General features: G+C 44.2%; 1 pseudogene; it reads left to right on the top strand.

The window, feature by feature from the left end:
- Positions 1–15,150: 15,150 nt before the first annotated feature.
- Positions 15,151–16,424, top strand: LOC115651244 (annotated as a pseudogene).
- Positions 16,425–17,827: the final 1,403 nt, after the last annotated feature.

Genomic DNA, 17,827 nt, shown 5'->3' with positions numbered 1-17,827 from the left:
TGATATAAACCTAACACTGCATGACATAGAATCAGAAGTCACCAATCAGAATACCGATTATATCAGCATATAGAGCCCATACAAATTGGAGCCAATTTGGAAGCTATTAAGAAACTATTGAATCACAAATAGCTCACCTACTACACTAACAATTTGAAAATGGAAGGTTTAAAAACTTTGTTCACAGTCCATCATTCTGTGAATAAAATAAAAAGAATCCTTAAGAAGGTGAAGGATGAAACTACTCCTTTACATTGGTGGGAAGGTATCTTCACCACTAATGCAGTGAAGCTCATGCAGCCTGGATTATTATGTTTCACCCAATTATGGTGCTCTTGATTATACAGTTTCTTTTAATTATATATGTGGTTATATTGAATGTTTTCTTATGTAAGCTCAGAAAAGCTAAAAGGAGATCTAAATAGGTTCCCTTTGATATCCCTTGTTTTGAATACCCTGTAGATGCTTGCCTATTATATTACTTGTGAGTCTTATATATATGCATTGTTCTGTTCATACTTACTGTTATTATCGTTGTACATTATATCAAGGTTGTTTGGGACCTTTTATCATTGGTTAAGTAAAAAGGCCCCAAGGAGGGGATATGTTGGGTTTGTTTTGTTATAGTGTTATAGTCTGTTAAAATATGTATATATTAAATCCAATATGTAGTTTGTAAATATATAGCAGCAATCCAAGATGGAGTTTGAACTGCCATCTTGTTGTTTACTGTTATCATGGCCCAGTCATAACTGGATCCAACTGATTTTTCCCACCACTGGCAACCAGGGCCGGCTCCAGGCACCAGCTTAGCAAGCAGGTGCTTGGGGCGGCCACTCCGAAGAGGGGCGGCAGGTCCAGGTATTCGGCGGCAATTTGGCGGAGGGAGGGAAGTTTGTGTGTGTGCTGTTAGTTTTTGGTTGTTGTTCACTCTGGGGTCTCAGAGGGACCAGACGTGCAACCAGGTTTCTCTCCAATCTCTCCGATACAAACTCTTATAAGTTCAGAATAGTAAGTACTAGGTGGATAAAGCAAGTTAGGCTTACGGTTGTTTTCTTTATTTGCAAATGTATATTTGGCTGGAAGGAGTTCAAATTTGTATTTTGCCGAAAGGATTTTAATTTGTACTTGTATACTTAGGCTGGGAGAGTATTCCCAGTGTCTATAGCTGAAAGACACTGTACCTATTCCATTTTAAATTTATAAAGATAATTTTTACTGTTTTTCTTTCTTTAATTAAAAGCTTTTCTTGTTTAAGAACCTGATTGTTTTTTATTTCTGGTGTGAAACCCCAGGGGACTGGGTCTGGATTCACCAGGGAATTGGTGGGGAGAAAGGAGGGACGGGAGAGAGAGAGGTTAATTTTCTCTCTGTGTTAGGATTACTTTCTCTCTCAGGGAGAGTCTGGGAGGGGGAGAGAGAAGGAGGGGGGGAAGGTGAATTTTCCTCTCTGTTTTAAGATTCAAGGAGTTTGAATCACAGTTATCTTCCAGGGTAACCCAGGGAGGGGAAGCCTGGGAGAGGCAACGGTGAGGGAAAGGGTTTACCTCCCTTGTGTTAAGATCCAGAGGGACTGGGTCTTGGAGATCCACGGGCAAGGTTTTGGGGGGACCAGAGTGTACCAGGCACTGGAATTCCTGGTTGGTGGCAGCGCTACAGGTTCTAAGCTGGTAGTTAAGCTTAGAGGAATTCATGCTGGTACCCCATCTTTTGGACACTAAGGTTCAGAGTGGGGATTATACCATGACAGCCCCAAATCACCCCCCATCCATCATAGTATACCCTCCTGCTCTTCTCATCCTCCTCACTGTCTGACCACCTTCTTGCATCTCCTCTGGACATCCCTTCCCTCCTCACGCTGACCTGCTAATCCATTGTCTGTTCTATTCCCACAGCCATGCAAGGTTGTTTCCTATGGTGTATGTGGCATTATGCAGGGTACAATGTGGACTGGGGGACAGCTGTGTCCCGTCAGTTCTCCAACCTGGGTTGCCTCTTACAGGGCTTTGCTGTAAGAACATCCAGTTCACACGCAGCCTTTAGCATGTAAATCACTCCTAGCTATATAGTATTGTGGGCTACTAGTTAGCCACTCATGAATTAAACTGTAGAGCAAGACAAGCAAACACCCAGTCCCAGACTTTCCCCCAGAAATGTGTGTCTTGTACTGCCCAGTACACTACTGAACAATGCAAGCCCATATAAAGTATTTCATTCATCAAAGGAAAATGATATGCACCAGCCTTGTTATCCCAGAGGGAGTCTCCCAACACTTTAATCCAAACACATAGTGGTTAAGATAAAACAAGAAGATAAGTTTATTAACTACAGAAAGGTTGATTAAGTGATTACAAGTAATGATGCATAAAAGTCAGGACTGGTTACAAAAGAAATAAAAGAGTAAAATGCAAGCTAATACAGTAACTCCTCACTTAAGGTCATCCTGGTTAACGTTGTTTCATTGTTATGTTACTGCTCAGTTAGGGAACATGCTTGTTTAAAGTTGTGCAATGCTCCCTTCTAACATTGTTTGACAGCCACCTGCTTTGTCCACTGCTTGCAGGAAGAGCTGCCCCATGCAGCTAGCTGGTGGGGGCTTGGAACCAGGGAGGACCGGCAGCCTCCCTATCAGCTCCCCACTCCCCTAAGTTCCCTGTGCAGCAGCTGCCCAGCAGGCTAGCAACTGCAGCTGTCCCTCCCCCCACTGCCATGTGTTGCTCCTGCCTTCTACCTTGAAACTGCTCCCTGAGACTCCTGCTTGCTCTGCGGGGGGGGGTGGCATGGAGGAGGAGGGGGGGCTAATGTCAGGGTGTCCCCCTTCCCCTGCTTCTGCACCCCACTTACTCCATCTTCCATAGAATGGGGGACACAACAGGGCTTTGCTGGCAGCAGCTGTGGTCTCAGCAAGCTGATCTAATTAACAAGGCAGCGTACTTAAAGGGGAAATGCGCATCTCTCTCTCTCCCCTCCCTCCATTCCTGTTGCCTTGTAGAGTGTGAGAGTTAACCCTTGAGGGCTCAGCCAATTGCTAGTTCATCATTTAGCAGTAAGGCATTCCCTGGTAAATATCCCACCCTCTGACTCCCCCACCTCAACCAAGCTTCACAATCATCATCACTGTGTACCAGTATTACATTGTTTGTTTAAAACTAATAATATAGTCTTTTGACTGGTGAAAAAAAATTCCTTGGAACCTAACCCCCTCATTTACATGAATTCTTATGGGGAAATTGGATTCACTTAACATCGTTTCATTTAAAGTCGCATTTTTCAGGAACATAACTACAACATTAAGTGAGAAGTTACTGTACCGAACTTAACAAGCTAAGTGAACTTAAAAGCAAAAAGCTTCTGTCTCAATATATGTTTATAGCAGTCTGTAGCCTTCCAGGTAGGACCACCCCTTCCCCAGTTCAATGATGCTTTCTTTGTCTTTCAAGCATTGTAGACGCTGTCAGTAGAGATTGGGGGAGAAAGAGGTGATTTGGAGACCACTGTTCCTCATTCTTATAATACTCTCTCCTCTTTGAGGATTACCCCAAGCTGGGGTGCAAGTGACAAATAATATCTTGTGGATGTGCCGTCTGAACTGTCCCTGTGATGGAATGTAAATTTCTTATTCATGCCTTCCCCATACCAGAGAAAGGTGATAAGGCTGTGATAGTCTATTAACACCTGGCTGGGTGATGGTCTGTCCTTTGTTCCTGAAAAACTAGTTTGGACCTGCTTTTCTTAAACTTGGAGCCTGTTATAGCAATGATACATAGTAGAATCTTATAACTTCACATATAATGTTGATATGCATATTTTACCAGGACAATAATGTTCAGCGATTATGACATTTCAAATGATAACTCACAAGGCATACTTTGTACAAAATTTATCATAGTGTTGTAAAAGTGGTGAACATAATGGTATAGACCATCACAGTGTATTATCCAGGATTTTGTGTGATCCAGTTTTAAATGTCTCAGGTAATAGCCTCCCATGGGAAAGCATGGATGCCCCATTCCACACCCTTACTCACTGTCAGGAAACATTATCTGATGTCCTGCTGACATTTCCCTTTGCTGGAAGTCCATCCTGTTCCATCAACATACAGTTCTCTTCCCACCTTTATGTTTGTGCTTTTCCAATACTTGTTAATGGCCATCACGCGGCAATTGTTATTTGGCTAAGGAAAGCCTGATTTGACCCTTGACTGGCATCAAACCTCATGTAACTGTTTGGAAGGTTGTTATATAACCACTAACCCTCCAGCACACCTGAAGAATCAGCAGGCAGGTGTCTGGGTCACAGATGGCTGACACAGGGTCCATGCTGGTTTTTCATAGTCTCTCTCTCTCTCTGCTAAGAAGTCAGTGTCCATGTCCTTCTGTTGCATCACTATCTAGCCACCTTTTGACAGCTTCCTGCTGGCTCAGTAATTTCAATAGCTTCCTGAAACAAGCTGGTGATAAAACTTTTGGCTCTTCTAGACCAGAGGGTTTGCCAGGAAGCTTGAAATTTTTCAGGTAGGCAATTACCCAGTCTAATGATTAGTTGCCTTTGGGCCTTGTTAAAATTGTCAGGTGGCCTAAGGGACACAGAACACATACACAAATGAAGCCACTATTCCCAACTGGCTACAAGTGACATACTAGGACATGACAGTTGAGACACTGGGGATGGGGGTAGGAATTCAGAAGTTTCACTCAAGAGAACGTTCAATTGACCTCAGAACAATCTCTCTGGAGAAATAATTATCTCTCTATGCTAAGGCTTTCAAAAATAGAAGCCTAGAGTTAGGCTCCTAAATTCATATGTAGGCACTTGACTGGGCCGATTTTCAAAGGTGCTAAGTACACAGCAGCTCCCATTCTCAGGTTCCCTATGGCTCCCCAACACTAGATCACCATATGAGGTTACTATTTGGTTGCACCACAGCCAATCCCTCCCTGAGCATTAGGGGTCTGTGTGACACTTTTAGGGTGATCCAAGGACTACAACATGAATCGATACCATCTGCTGATAGCACCAGGGAGCCTTGTCTGTGCCCAGTGGGGGAAACTCATCCCAAACTACCGGCTATGACACAAGCTCCCCACTCTGGGCTCTATGAACCCTGCAGGCCAGCAATTTGCACATCCCAGGCCTTAGTGGGTCCTTGGTACACAGGACACTGAGCTGAGATAACCTGTAGCTAAACCTATGGAAATAGCTGGCATCCAGGATTCTGCTCTTCCACCCTGTCTGTACACCCCAGTTTATTACACTTGAGTGCCCAGTCTCTCAACTTCTGGACAGTTGCAATGCACACAGGTTTCTGCCTCTGTGGAAGCCATGCTCCCCAGTTCACTAGTGTCCCCTCAGGCCAACACTCTCCTCAGCACACAGCACTTAGTCATGTCTGTTGTAAAACCGAACAGATATTTATTTGACAAAGCTTAAGATAAGAATTCAAACAGATGCAAGTATAAGTAATGGAAACATACGGTCACAGCGAAAAGAAAACTATAAAACACAAAGTAGAGCCTATACTTATTGATAAGTTCCCTTCCAGTTGGCCAAGGTATTTTTCACCCAATGGTCAGACTGCACAGTGCTTGTCCAGTCCAGAGAGCTGGGATCCACTTTTCTGAGACAGTCACACTGGTATCTGTAATGGATTAAATTCTTTCTGTCTCTTCTTTCTCCTTTTATACAGCTCCAGACCTTCTCTCTTCTCATAACCAGGAAGTTTCGATAACTTCAGTTCACCTCAATGGTCCCCATCTTCAAGGTTTTGTTCTTCGGCTCTTTGGTGCTTTGTACAAGCCCACACCTTGTCTAGAGAGTAAACACTTGGCTGGGCTGGGCCACAAGATGTGAATTGTTTGTTCTCATTCTTGATTGAGTTAACTTTGAGAATCACCTCACCCCAGGTGGCCAGTTTCACCTCCAGCCACTTTGGAACACAATATTCTACATGTTACCAGCTCTTAAAATGTTTCCCATACATACTGTCATGCTGTCCAGAGTAGCTGGCAATGGAGAATGCCAATCTCAGGTCAGACTTTTAGAAAACAGGGAAGACACCCCAAGCTTGTATATTTTACAATTAGATTTCACCAAGCCAGTAACAACAGTGCACTCCTGGCTTACCATATTAGTTTTACTATGATGTTAGGCTCTCCAGTGCAACTTGCCACCCAGACAGGCTGGATTAAGTGAGGAAAGGTCTTTAAAACCAAAAATCAAAAGGGCCAGTCACTTACCCCAGTTCAATGGATGCTCTTGATCTTACATCAAAGACAACACTGTAGCCAATTTCTCTAGTAAACTAACTAAATACTTTTTAGCTAAGAAAAAGAAATAGTTATTGAGAGGTTAAAACAGATAAAATACATTACAGGTGAGTCTAAATAGTCCAAATAATAGTAGAGACGTAGTATCTGCTAGTTTTCCATCAGTCTCTCAGGGTCACCCAAAATGAGTTTGGGGACCTCTGTCCAGTCGCTCAGAATTCTCTGTCAGAATCCATCACTCCAGAGACGCTGGATTGCTTCTGGGTTCAGTATTTCTAGATCCTATTCACAGAAGACAAGGTGACAAGCATCTTCATCACAGCATAGGCTTTTCCTATGCAGACCAAATTTGTGGATTCTCCATTGCTGAACATAATTACCCATGCTTTGAAGTTAGCATGCTTCTTCATTCACAGTTCCAAGGCTCCAATTCTGTTTACTGGGCAATCCAATTACAGATACATACACAATGCATTTAGTTACAGCAGTCCAGACAATCTCTCATTAATTTTCATGACGTTTTACACATTAAGTAAATTCTCATCCTAATACTAATGCAGCTTTGATCTAGGATTATCTAATTACAGGGTATACATAATGTAACTACATGTAATGTGATAGCGGACAACAGAATACCGATAGGTGAAGAGAATGCCATTAACATTCCCTAGTTTTCATGAATGTAAAGCAAGTGTAATTACCAGGGCATATGCTATGTAAATGCAATATGATAACATCCCTGTATGTGCTATTCTAACAAGTGAATTGGTTCGTGCATACTAATACATTTAACATTTCTTTGAAATTTACACACAGGTGAAATGGCCTTTGGCTCCAAACTGAGCTGTTCTGTCAGCATCACACACACATCCTGCACTAACCCATGAGGGCCAGTGAGTTCTTAGCTTCTGGCAGGGACTTCACCCAGCCCCCTTTGGGGAAATAGCACGAAGATGGCGATCACCAGGGAAACATGCCCAGCTGAGCAGGGTTAGGCAAGTCCCAGACCCTGGGTATGGACTTGTAACTGCGTACTCCCTGTCTGATGCCAACGTGGAATGCCTGAGTAACAGTTTGAGAACTACGTCTGAACTTTCTGACTCATGTATGTCTCTGATATAAAATCATATTTCCCCTTCTCATCCCTGGGATAAGGCTGCTGTTAGGGGGGCCCTTTCATCTCCACCCAGCTGGAACAGCAATGATTTTTATAAATTGTTCCCCATAGTCTCACCCGCTGTCTTGTTTTGCTGTCTATTAGATAAGGGCAAGTTCTTGTGCAGAAGCTGGACTTACATCTGTGGCAAGGCCTCCTTCTTTCTGGGACTTCCCAGTGCAGCAGGCTGAAATCCATAGGCAGGCCATTTAAAATAAAAAGGAGATTTGTGTTATCCACTCTGATGTTAAATTCATTTTAATTGACCAGATCCCTCCATTTTCAGCTTTCAATATGCACAGGTGTTTGTAACGACAACACTTAAGAGCACATGAACAACCATGCTGGGTCAGACCTATTGTCCATCTAGTCCAGTGTCTTATCTGCTGACAGTGGCCGGTGATAGGTGATTCAGAGGGAATGAACAGAACAGGGCAATTACTGAGTGGACGATGGCTTCATAAATCAGTCTTGGACTTTTAAAATGAATAGAAAGAAGAGCACCACTGGAGGGCAGCATGGGAATAGGACTGGAGGCTGCAAGATAATTTACCAGCCTAGTGCTCCTATGAGGCCAGGGCTGCTCCATCACCTCTGTCCCCTAAGGACTCTGCATGGTATGTAAAGACTCCTGGGCTTGAAGGGGATGTTCAGAACCTGGCTGCAGGAAGGGAGAGTCCAGCCAGCTCTTCTGCCTCGGGGTTCAGGAGGCTGAGAGCCACCTGGCCACCATCTCCGCTGGCTTTTGGGGCCAAAGAATGATGGGAAAGGCAGCCTTCGCGGTGTGGTTGTGAGTCCAGGGGCCACGAATTGGGGCTAGCCAGGTGAGAAGTCATTGTGGTGGGTGCTCCCTCATTTCCTTTCATCTCTCCATAACCTTTTCCTCGAGACCTTTGTTCTCTCTGTGTTTGGGATGAGGTTAACTCCTGAGGGTGTCTCAATTATACAGCAACTGGTGCTACATTCCAACAGCAGCTAGGCAGAGGTTCTAACAATATAGGAACCCAGGGACTGCCACACAGACTCCATCTAGCTTGTCTATGATACTTATCTGGCCCCCATCTCCATTATATCTAAACTCCTCACAATCAGCAGTTATGGAACATCCTGCCCCAAGGGAAAGTTAAATTGTCACCCCCAATATTTCGAGAGGGAGGGTTTATATCCCTTTTAAAACTCTTGTTTTTTAGGCTGGCATGAGGAACCCAATGTCCACTGAATTTCACTGGAATCCAGTGCCTAACTTTCTTAGACTCCTTTGAAAATCTCAGCCTCCATAGGTACTATTATGACTCTATATAACCCTCAGTCCTTTCCTGAGCCCGGATAGGCTCTTAGCTTCAATGTAATCTTGTGGCAATGATTTCTGCTGGATAATTGTGCATTGAGTAGAAAAAGTAATTCCTTTTGAGTTTGCCACCTTTCAGGTTCATTGACTGGCCCCTTGTTCTTGTGTTATGAGAAAATTAGAACCCAATTTCCCGATCTGTCTTCCCTACACCAAGCATTATTCTTTATACTTTATCAGGTGCTCTGTTATTAGCTTTCTCCCCATGGTAAAACAGTCACAGTCTTTTCAATCTCTTGTCATATTGTTACCTCATCTGAGCTGAGCGGCTAGCCAAAAATCTTGAAGTCTTGTAGGTAGTTCCAGTTACACATTGTAGTGGAGAAATTGATGATAGATTCAGGTATTACCTTTGATACAATCCTGTTCATTTACAATATATATATATAAAATACTGAAGGGAAGGGAGCCAGGTGGAATCCCTACACAGTGAGAATCAAACAGCAGCAGACAATTTCTTTGCTCACTGTCCCAAGCCTGCTTTTCCAGCCAGCACTCTGAGCCCAAAATCTCTCTTTAGGTTTCTCTCAGGGCCACATAATCTGCTCTGGAGCTTCTTTCTCCTCCTGTTTCAGTTGTGCTTCTCTTGTACTGTCTCTCACTCTTCTCCGTATAGCCCTCACTTATTCAACAGACATTAGTGTGTCGTTATTCACCGCAGGTGAATTCTCGCCAATCAGAAAGCATAATTCTTGGCTGAACTGGGGGAATTTCAGACAATATTCCCATCTGATGATCTCCCATTTTCTATCCATATATGATCGTTATATGCCTTTTTGAGGATAGTAAAGTTTGCCCTATACTTGTTGAGCCAACATCAAATATTTTGGATGATTGATCCTGCCTCATTGGGAGCTGTACCACTGATAGCAATGGAGGTAAGATCAAGCCCTAGAATGAGAAGAAAGGGCCACTCTAATTATACATGCTGTGCTCTGTGAATATTGTGTTCCTTTCCCTTGGTGACACAAGATTTCTCAGGCATTTGTGGCTTTATTGGCTAAGCCAAACACTGGCCAGTGCCAGGTGGCTTGGAGGAAGTGAACAATCATGCAAAAACAGGCCTAAAAGAGGAAGTGTCTTTCCAGCTCATTCACCTAGAAGTTGGCTAGGGTGACCAGACAGCAAGTGTGAAAAATTAGGACGGGGGTGGGGGATAAAAGGAGCCTATATAAGAAAAAGACCCAAAAATCTGGACTGTCCCTATAAAATCAGGACATCTGGTCACCCAAAAGTCAGCTAATGCTATACAAAATATGAGAGAATGTTGTATAATTTTTTATATCCCAGCGATGTGAGCATAGATGTCCTTATTATCTATACAAATATCTAATCCTTTTTTTAAATATAGATAAGCTCTTGCCATTAATCTAGTGTCCATCAGTTTCACAGTTTACTTGCTCACTGCATGGAAAAAGTAGCTCCTTTGATTAGTTTTAAATTTACTGCCTTTTCATTTCATTACTTGTCCTGTCCCCCTATTCTAGTATTATGAGTAGACTTGGAAGGATTAGATTTTTATCAGTAAATGTTGGTAAAAGTCTATTTCACTGTGCATATACAAACTGATTAAAAATGCTTCCGTCGATAATAATCAAAATTTACAGACAGGCAAAATAAGAAAAATGCTGCTTGAGAACTTATTAGAGTAAAAATCCATTGGTTTAGCCTTTTGAACTGGGATTGTTACAAATGACTGGTGAATGAACAGTAAAAACAGGTATGATTTGTTGATTTAAGGATATTCGCTTGGTAAATTTTGATATGTGATATTGCCAATTTGTTTTTTAATGGTTATAAAACTATAGCTTTTTGCATCTCAGCCTCTACGGTCATTATATGGTTTCCCACAACTGCTTTTCTCTTAGTTTCCCATAACCGTGAACAATTAAATTGATCAAATAAAAAAAAATGTTTAAAACCCATGATTTTGTGGATGTTTAAATCTATAACAATAAAACAGATGCTTAAAAGTAAACATAGCTATTATCACCTGACATGATAAAAAATAAAAATAAAATTCTGCCAAGCCTAATTACGAGAGGCTAAAAAGCAGTGCTTGAATGACTTTCTCTGCACTATTCATTACATTATTTCCACCTCTTATGTCCCATCTTATTCTAAACTCTCTAGTATCTCATTTTAAAATCTCTTCTCATCTGGAGTCTTCTCATGTCTTTGATGATTTTCATTGCTTTTCTTTTAACCCTTTCTATTTCTGCATTATCCCTTTAGAAAGCATTTGAACAGAACTGAACATGGTCCTCAAGATGACTGTGGATCATTCTTTTATACAGCAGCATTATAATGTTTTCCATATTATTCTCTATCTGTTTCTTAATACACCCTAACAAGTTGTTTGCCCTTTTAACTACCTCTGTGCATTGAGCAGATATTTTCATTGAGCTATCCACAGTGGCACTTAGATTTTTTCTCAGTAGTGGTACAGTTAATTTAGGACACATCAATGTCCATGAGTAAGTTCCTTCCAATAGGTATCACACTGTGCTTTTTTACATTGAATTTGGCCTAACATACCGATTTCGCTTAACATACCGTTGCTAATTGCTTAGCTTTGACCAGCCTTTCTGGAGTTTCTCACAGCCTCCTCTGATCTTAATTAACTAATTCTACGTCATCTAAATCCATTGCCTCCTCACTGCTCACCTCCTTTTGCAAATCAATAATAAATATATTGAATAACAGCAGCCCTAGTGTTGAACCTTGTGGCACTCACTGTTAACCTTTTGCCATGATGAAAACTGTTCATTCCGACACTTTGTTTTCTTGTTAGCAGCTTTCTGAGCCGTGAGAGAATTTCACCTCTTGGGAATTTCACAACTACTTAGGCAATGTCTACACTACACAGTTGTTAGCAACATAGCTGTATCACTACAGCTATTCCGCTAAAGGGCACACAGTGTAGCTGCTGTCTGTCGGATCTCCTGACAACAAAAGACTTCCACCCGCAATGAGCGGCGCTAGCGTTGTAGGCAGAAGAGTGCTCCTGCCAATACAGCACTGTTCACACTGGTGCTTGTTTTCAGCAAAACTTTTGTCTTTCAGGTGTGTGTGTTTTTTTAACACTTCTGAAAGACAAAAGTTTTGTCATTCAGTTGCCAGTGTAGACATAGCCTCAGTTTCCTTAGTAGCCTCTTTATCAAAGCTTTTAATAAGATCAGCTGGTTCTCCTTTATCTGCTGTTTGACTGACGTCCTCCGATAATAACAATACTTAGTTTTTATATAGCACTTTTCACTTGTAGATCTCAAAGCACTTTACAAAGGAGGTCAATGTCATTATTCCCATTTTACAGATGAGGAAACTGAAGCACAGAAATGGAAAACGATTTGTCCATGGTCACCCAGCATGTATAAGTGTAGCAGCTTGAAGAGGTCGAGGTTTTCTTTAGAGAAGCTGAACTGGTTTGTTTATCTGTATGCTTTATAATTCTCTTTAATCGTTGTTTCCTCCAGTTTTCCTAGCACAGATGTAAAGCTGACTGATCTGTAGTTCTCAGGATCACTCCTACTGACTATTTTTAAAGATGGGCACAATATGTACTACCTTCCATTTCTCCAGTAGAGTAGCTGATTGTAATGAGAGATTGCATATACAGTTAACAGCTCATCCACTTCATTTTTAAGGTCCTTCAAACTCCTGGGTTTTGACAATTCAGTCCCAGTTATCTGTTGCTATTTTATGTATTAATTTCTGTGGGTACCTCAATCTTGACACCTTAATCTCTGACAGATCCTCATCTTTATTTCTGTGAAAGGATGGGTAGGTGTCTTCCCTAAATTCTATGTGGTAAACACTGTTGAAAAGCAACCAGAGAGCTTTACAGTAATGTCTTAATCATCATGGCCCCCTTTCACCCCTCCAGCAGACCCACCAATTCTCTTTCATACCTCTCCTACATGGTAGAATTTACCAGCATTGCTATGCAGGTATAACTGCAAATGTGAATACTCTTATCCTAGAATAAGAGTGCCGTTTTCTGGTTTAGTTTGTACCAGTTCAAAGTGACAGATGCTAAACCAGAAACAAGCATAATGATTCTGGGATAAGAGTGTCTGCATGGGAAATTATACCAGCTTAGCTATGCAAGTATAATTGTACTGGCATAGCTATGCTGGTAAATTTCCCCATGTAAACAAGTTGTGACAAAGTTCCTCCTCTACCTTGGTGGGTCCTGCACTTATTGGCAGATTTTCTCACCTCAGTGATCTTCCCCACAGTTTGGATCAACTCCTCCTGTGTCTGATCAGGAGTTGGGAGGTTTGGGGGGAACCCAGGCCCGCCCTTTACTCTGGGTTCCAGCCCAGGGCCCTGTGGATTGCAGCTGATTTTAACAGCTGCATGACAGCTACAAATCCCTGGGCTACTTCCCCATGGCCTCCTCCAAACACCTTCTTTATCCTCACCACAGGACCTTCCTCCTGGTGTCTGATAGTGCTTGTACTCCATAGTCCTCCAGCAGCACACCCTCTCACTCTCAGCTCCTTGTGCCTCTTGCTTCCAGCTCCTCACATGCACTTCCTCTCCTCTGGCTCCTCCCCGCCTGACTGGAGTGAGCTCTTTTTTCAACCCAGGTGCCCTGATTAGCCTGCCTTGATTGGCTGCAGGTGATCTGATCAGCCTGTCTGCCTTAACTGGTTCTAGCAGGTTCCTGATTACTCTAGTGCAGCCCCTGCTCTGGTCACTCAGGGAACAGAAAACTACTCATCTAGTGACCAGTATATTTGCCCTCTACCAGACTCCTGTACCCCACTTATCTGGGTCTGTCAGAAAGGCCATAGGCTTCCTGTTTCTGAGATTCTTAAAGAATTTCTTGGGGTTTGTCTTTGGCTATTTGCTCTTCAAATTCCTTTCCGGTTCCCCTAATTTCCTTCTTATATTTTGTCTACCATAGTGAATGTTCCTTTATATCAGAAAATAGGGAAATTCCAGATTTCATCAGAGCCAACATCCATCTAGTCAAGAATGCTGACATCAGATGCTTTAGAGGAAGGTATAGGTGCCATGCAGCAGGCAGTTATGGAATAATTTGCCATTCAGAGAAATTGTGACAAAGTGGGAATTTTTTGTAATATTTTAAGTATCTCAAGCATGCCTCAGTTTCCTCTGTACTTTGCATCATGACCCACTGGGTGCAAAAGGGTTAAAGCTGCTCTTGGAGCAGAGCAAGAGGCAGGAGGTGTTGGTGTCAAGTAGCTGTCTACAGTGGAAGGAATGGGCTGTTAAGGAACTGGCTGAAACCAACCCACATCGGTGGAGAATTCAAAAAGACATTGGGAACCCCAATGGCCAGGACATTCACACCTAGCCACCAGCAACCAAGAGGGAGGTGGTTCCCCCTGCCTCTCATCAGGGAAGCACTGTCTCCCCCACTACCCGTGCCCCAGTTCAAGAACAAAAGGAGCAGATGTCAGGTGGCTAGAGTGTAACCCTTCTGCCAGTCTGAGTTGGCAGCAACAAGGGCCAGGTTCAGTATCTAGGGGTTCCATTTCAATAACACAATGCAAAACCGGCTCGAGCTGCACTTTGCAGAGACATGGAGCTCTCATCTTGGACTGACGGAGACAGGGAGCCTGAGCCACATGCAGATCCACAGCAGCTTGGCTGGCTGGGTGCACTGGCCTCTAGTTCTATGGGCTACCCTAAGGACTTTCCCATGCTGTGTGCCAGTGGGCTAATGAACCCTGCTCTGGTTGGAAAAGGCTGCCTGGTGTCACTGCAGACACTGTCTGGGAAGACTATGGTCCTGGACAGAGTGCATGTCTCTCACCAGGTGTTTGGTTCAGTTGGGCTCACTGGGCAAAGCTCACAGCATGAAGCAGGAGGGCTGGAGACCAGAGGCTCCATCTTGGAGGTCCTGAGGCTGCCTGGCCAGCCCTTGAGGAAAACTGAGCCCCATTGGGGGTCAGACAAATGAAGGGGGTCCTCCAAGGAACTGTTTAGTAGCTGGGGTGTAACTGTGGATCCATGACAGAAGTTTTATCTTTACACCGAACAGTTAATTGGCTTCACTTAGGCTGGATTCAATTTTTAGTTGCTCAGATAGCAGGGTGATGGGGGAAGTATAAAAACATGGAAGGCCAGAGGGTAGATAGAGGATTGTTTTGGGGCTTGGGTCTCTTGTGCCTTGCCATTTAACTATATTGCTTTCTTCTTTCCTTCCTGCTGCTTTTTTGGTTTGGAGGTAGATATCCTTTCTGAGACTCTCATCACCCTGCGGCTACTGCAATGGTTTTTTATGGCACCTTCAGGTCAGAGTCAGAGGAAGCATCACAAGAAAATACTATTAATTGATCCAGTGTTATCCACGCAGCATCAAAACTGTAGTTTGGTTTGAAAATCAAGAAAGATCAATCACCATGAGGGTAAGAAGGGAGCAGGGCTCACTGCTGTCTCTCCTACCAGAAATTCCAATGCATTCTGCCAGAGCGTGGCAGCCATTACTATCCTGGATAGATGGGTGCTTAGCATCAGCCTTGAATGTCCAGAGGGAAGATGATTCCTTCAGTCACTTCGGCAACATGTCCTGTTCCCAGAGCTTCCCTTAGGGTTAGAAAGTGTTTCCTGATATTGCATCTGAATGTCCTGACTGCAGTGTGATCCTGTCTCCTCCTGTTCTGCCCTTGATGACTGCTGACAGGGTCTGCTCTTCTCTTGTCTTCTCTTGCAGGTCCCATGTCTTGGTTCCAGGAGGGATGAAAACCGAACGGGACTGATACAATTTCACTTCCATCTTCTCTCGACCCTCCCTGAGATTCAGCTGCTGATTTTCCTGGCTTTCCTGCTCATGTACCTGCTCAGCCTCTGTGGGAACACGGCCATTGCGCTCACTGTCTGCACCGACCGCTCCCTCCACACCCCCATGTACGTCTTTCTGGCCAATCTGGCAGTGCTGGAGATCTGCTACTCCTCTGTCATTGCCTCGTTGGCCCTGGTCAACCTTGTGTAGAGGAGAAAAGCCACTATCTCCCTCACTGGCTGTGGCACCCAGATGTTCTTCTTTGTCTTTGTGGGAGGTTCTGATTGCATTCTGCTGGTCGTCATGGCCTACGACTGATATGTGGCTATCTGCCACCCACTGCGCTATACCCTCATTATGAACTGGAAAGTCTGTGCCTATCTCGTAGCTGGCTCACTGGTGCTGGGCTTCCTATTATCCCTGCAACTGACCATCTTGATCTTCCGCCTGCCGTTCTGCAGCACCAAGGAAATCGATCATTTCTTCTGTGACATCCCTGCTGTCCTGAGGCTGGCCTGCACCAACACACATGTCCACCAGGCTGCCCTTCTTATTGTAAGTGTCACAGTCCTGACCATCCCCTTCCTGCTGATCTGCCTCTCCTACGTCTTCATTGTGGCTGTCATCCTGCAAATCCGCTCTGCAGCAGGCCGGCGCCGCACCTTCTCCACCTGCTCCTCCCACCTGACAGTCGTCCTCCTGCAGTACAGCTGCTGCAGCTTCATATACCTACAGACCAGCTCCAGCTACTCCCCGGAGCAAGGCTGGGTGGTGTCTGTAGTCTACACCTTTGTGACCCCTGTACTGAACCCCCTGATCTACAGCATGAGGAACAAGGAGCTAAAAGATTCCCTGAGCAGAGGGCTGGGAAGGAAAATGCTGTCCCAGGGATAGTGACAGCTTTAGGCCATCAATCAGTAAATGACACCCCCTCCAGAGACAGAATGTAGATAACTTAGGGTGATGGGGACAGGGATAGAGCACTATACTTACAGATAACTAGTTCCAGTGGGCCTGCGGATCGAGTGGACAACATGGCACAGGGGAGTGGTATTGTATTGTTGAATAAGTGGTTATCATTGAACAATATTGTCACACCTCTGGCAAGCAGTAGCAGATAGTGGGGGCCCAACGGGTTAGCCTCCTGTTGGTGGAGAGATCAGTGATGTGGTGTCTGAGAATATTCTTCATGTAACTTCTTATTATTTACACTTGGTACACAAGTTTCTGGACAGAGGTGGTCATAAATGGCACATGGTCTAACTGTTTTGTCTGGGATCTCAGCCCCTGGTGCCCAGTGTCCAACTATGCCCCAAGAAGGATCTCTAGTGAGAGAAATTAACGTAGAAAGCAAACTCATCTTACTGCTTGCCACAGTTTCCCATTCTTTTAATGTTTATTGTTCTTTGTTTTCCAACCTGGTTCCACCTGACTTTTGTCTTGCTTATATCCTTGTAAAATGCCCAGTTAGTCTCCATAAAAATGAAAATAATGTTTCTCCTTTGCTGGGGACATCTGCTGTACCTTGAACATCTGCTGTAATATAATAAGGAAGAGAGGTAAGCTAATAGAACTGGCTTCAAAGCCATATACAATGAGGCATACAGGGAAAGAATTGCTGTGGGAGAAATTAAATGACCCAACCTAAGGTTCAGTTTAGTGGCAGCGAAAACTCAGACCATTCGACTCTTTAAGGAACAGGTCCCCTGAACTGTATAGCGTGGACCTATGATTAGAAATTGTAACATGGTGTGGTGAGGCGATGACTCACCGACACGGTGCCTCCTGCTGGTCATCCAGGGAATTAGTTCTCCAGCCCAGAGCATCCTCTTCAGGCCAGTGTCTCACCTGCCTCTTGCCCCCATGTCCCTCCTGGACCCCGGTGCCCTTCTAGATCAGGGTTCTGCCCCCAGCAGTAACCCCCAATCTGGGTCTCCCCACCCAAGGGAACCCCCAACTCTCTATCCCCACTTTGCCTCAGTGGCTACACCCAGTCACTATCTAGCCCCTGCTCACTGGGACAGACTGCAGTCTGTAAGCCGCTTATCATCAGCAAGGGGCCTTAGGACCTACTGCCTTTGCCTGGCCTGGGCTGGGCTGCGCCTCTGCAGCCCCAGTACCTTTTACAGGCCTTTAACAAGGTCTGCAGCCTGGGGTTTTACTAGGCTGGAGCTCTCCAGCTCTCTCTGCTCTTCCCCAGCACCACTCCACCCTAGGTACCCTTCTCTGCTCCCAGGCAGCCAGGTCCTTCTCTCTCCTAAAGCCAGAGAGAGAGTTTCTTCTGCCTCTGGCCCACA

This window comes from Gopherus evgoodei, chromosome 4 (genome assembly GCF_007399415.2).
Source record: "Gopherus evgoodei ecotype Sinaloan lineage chromosome 4, rGopEvg1_v1.p, whole genome shotgun sequence".
Taxonomy (NCBI): Eukaryota; Metazoa; Chordata; order Testudines; family Testudinidae; genus Gopherus; species Gopherus evgoodei.
Note: the sequence above shows the minus strand (reverse complement) of the source record. Positions and strands in the feature narration are given on the sequence as shown.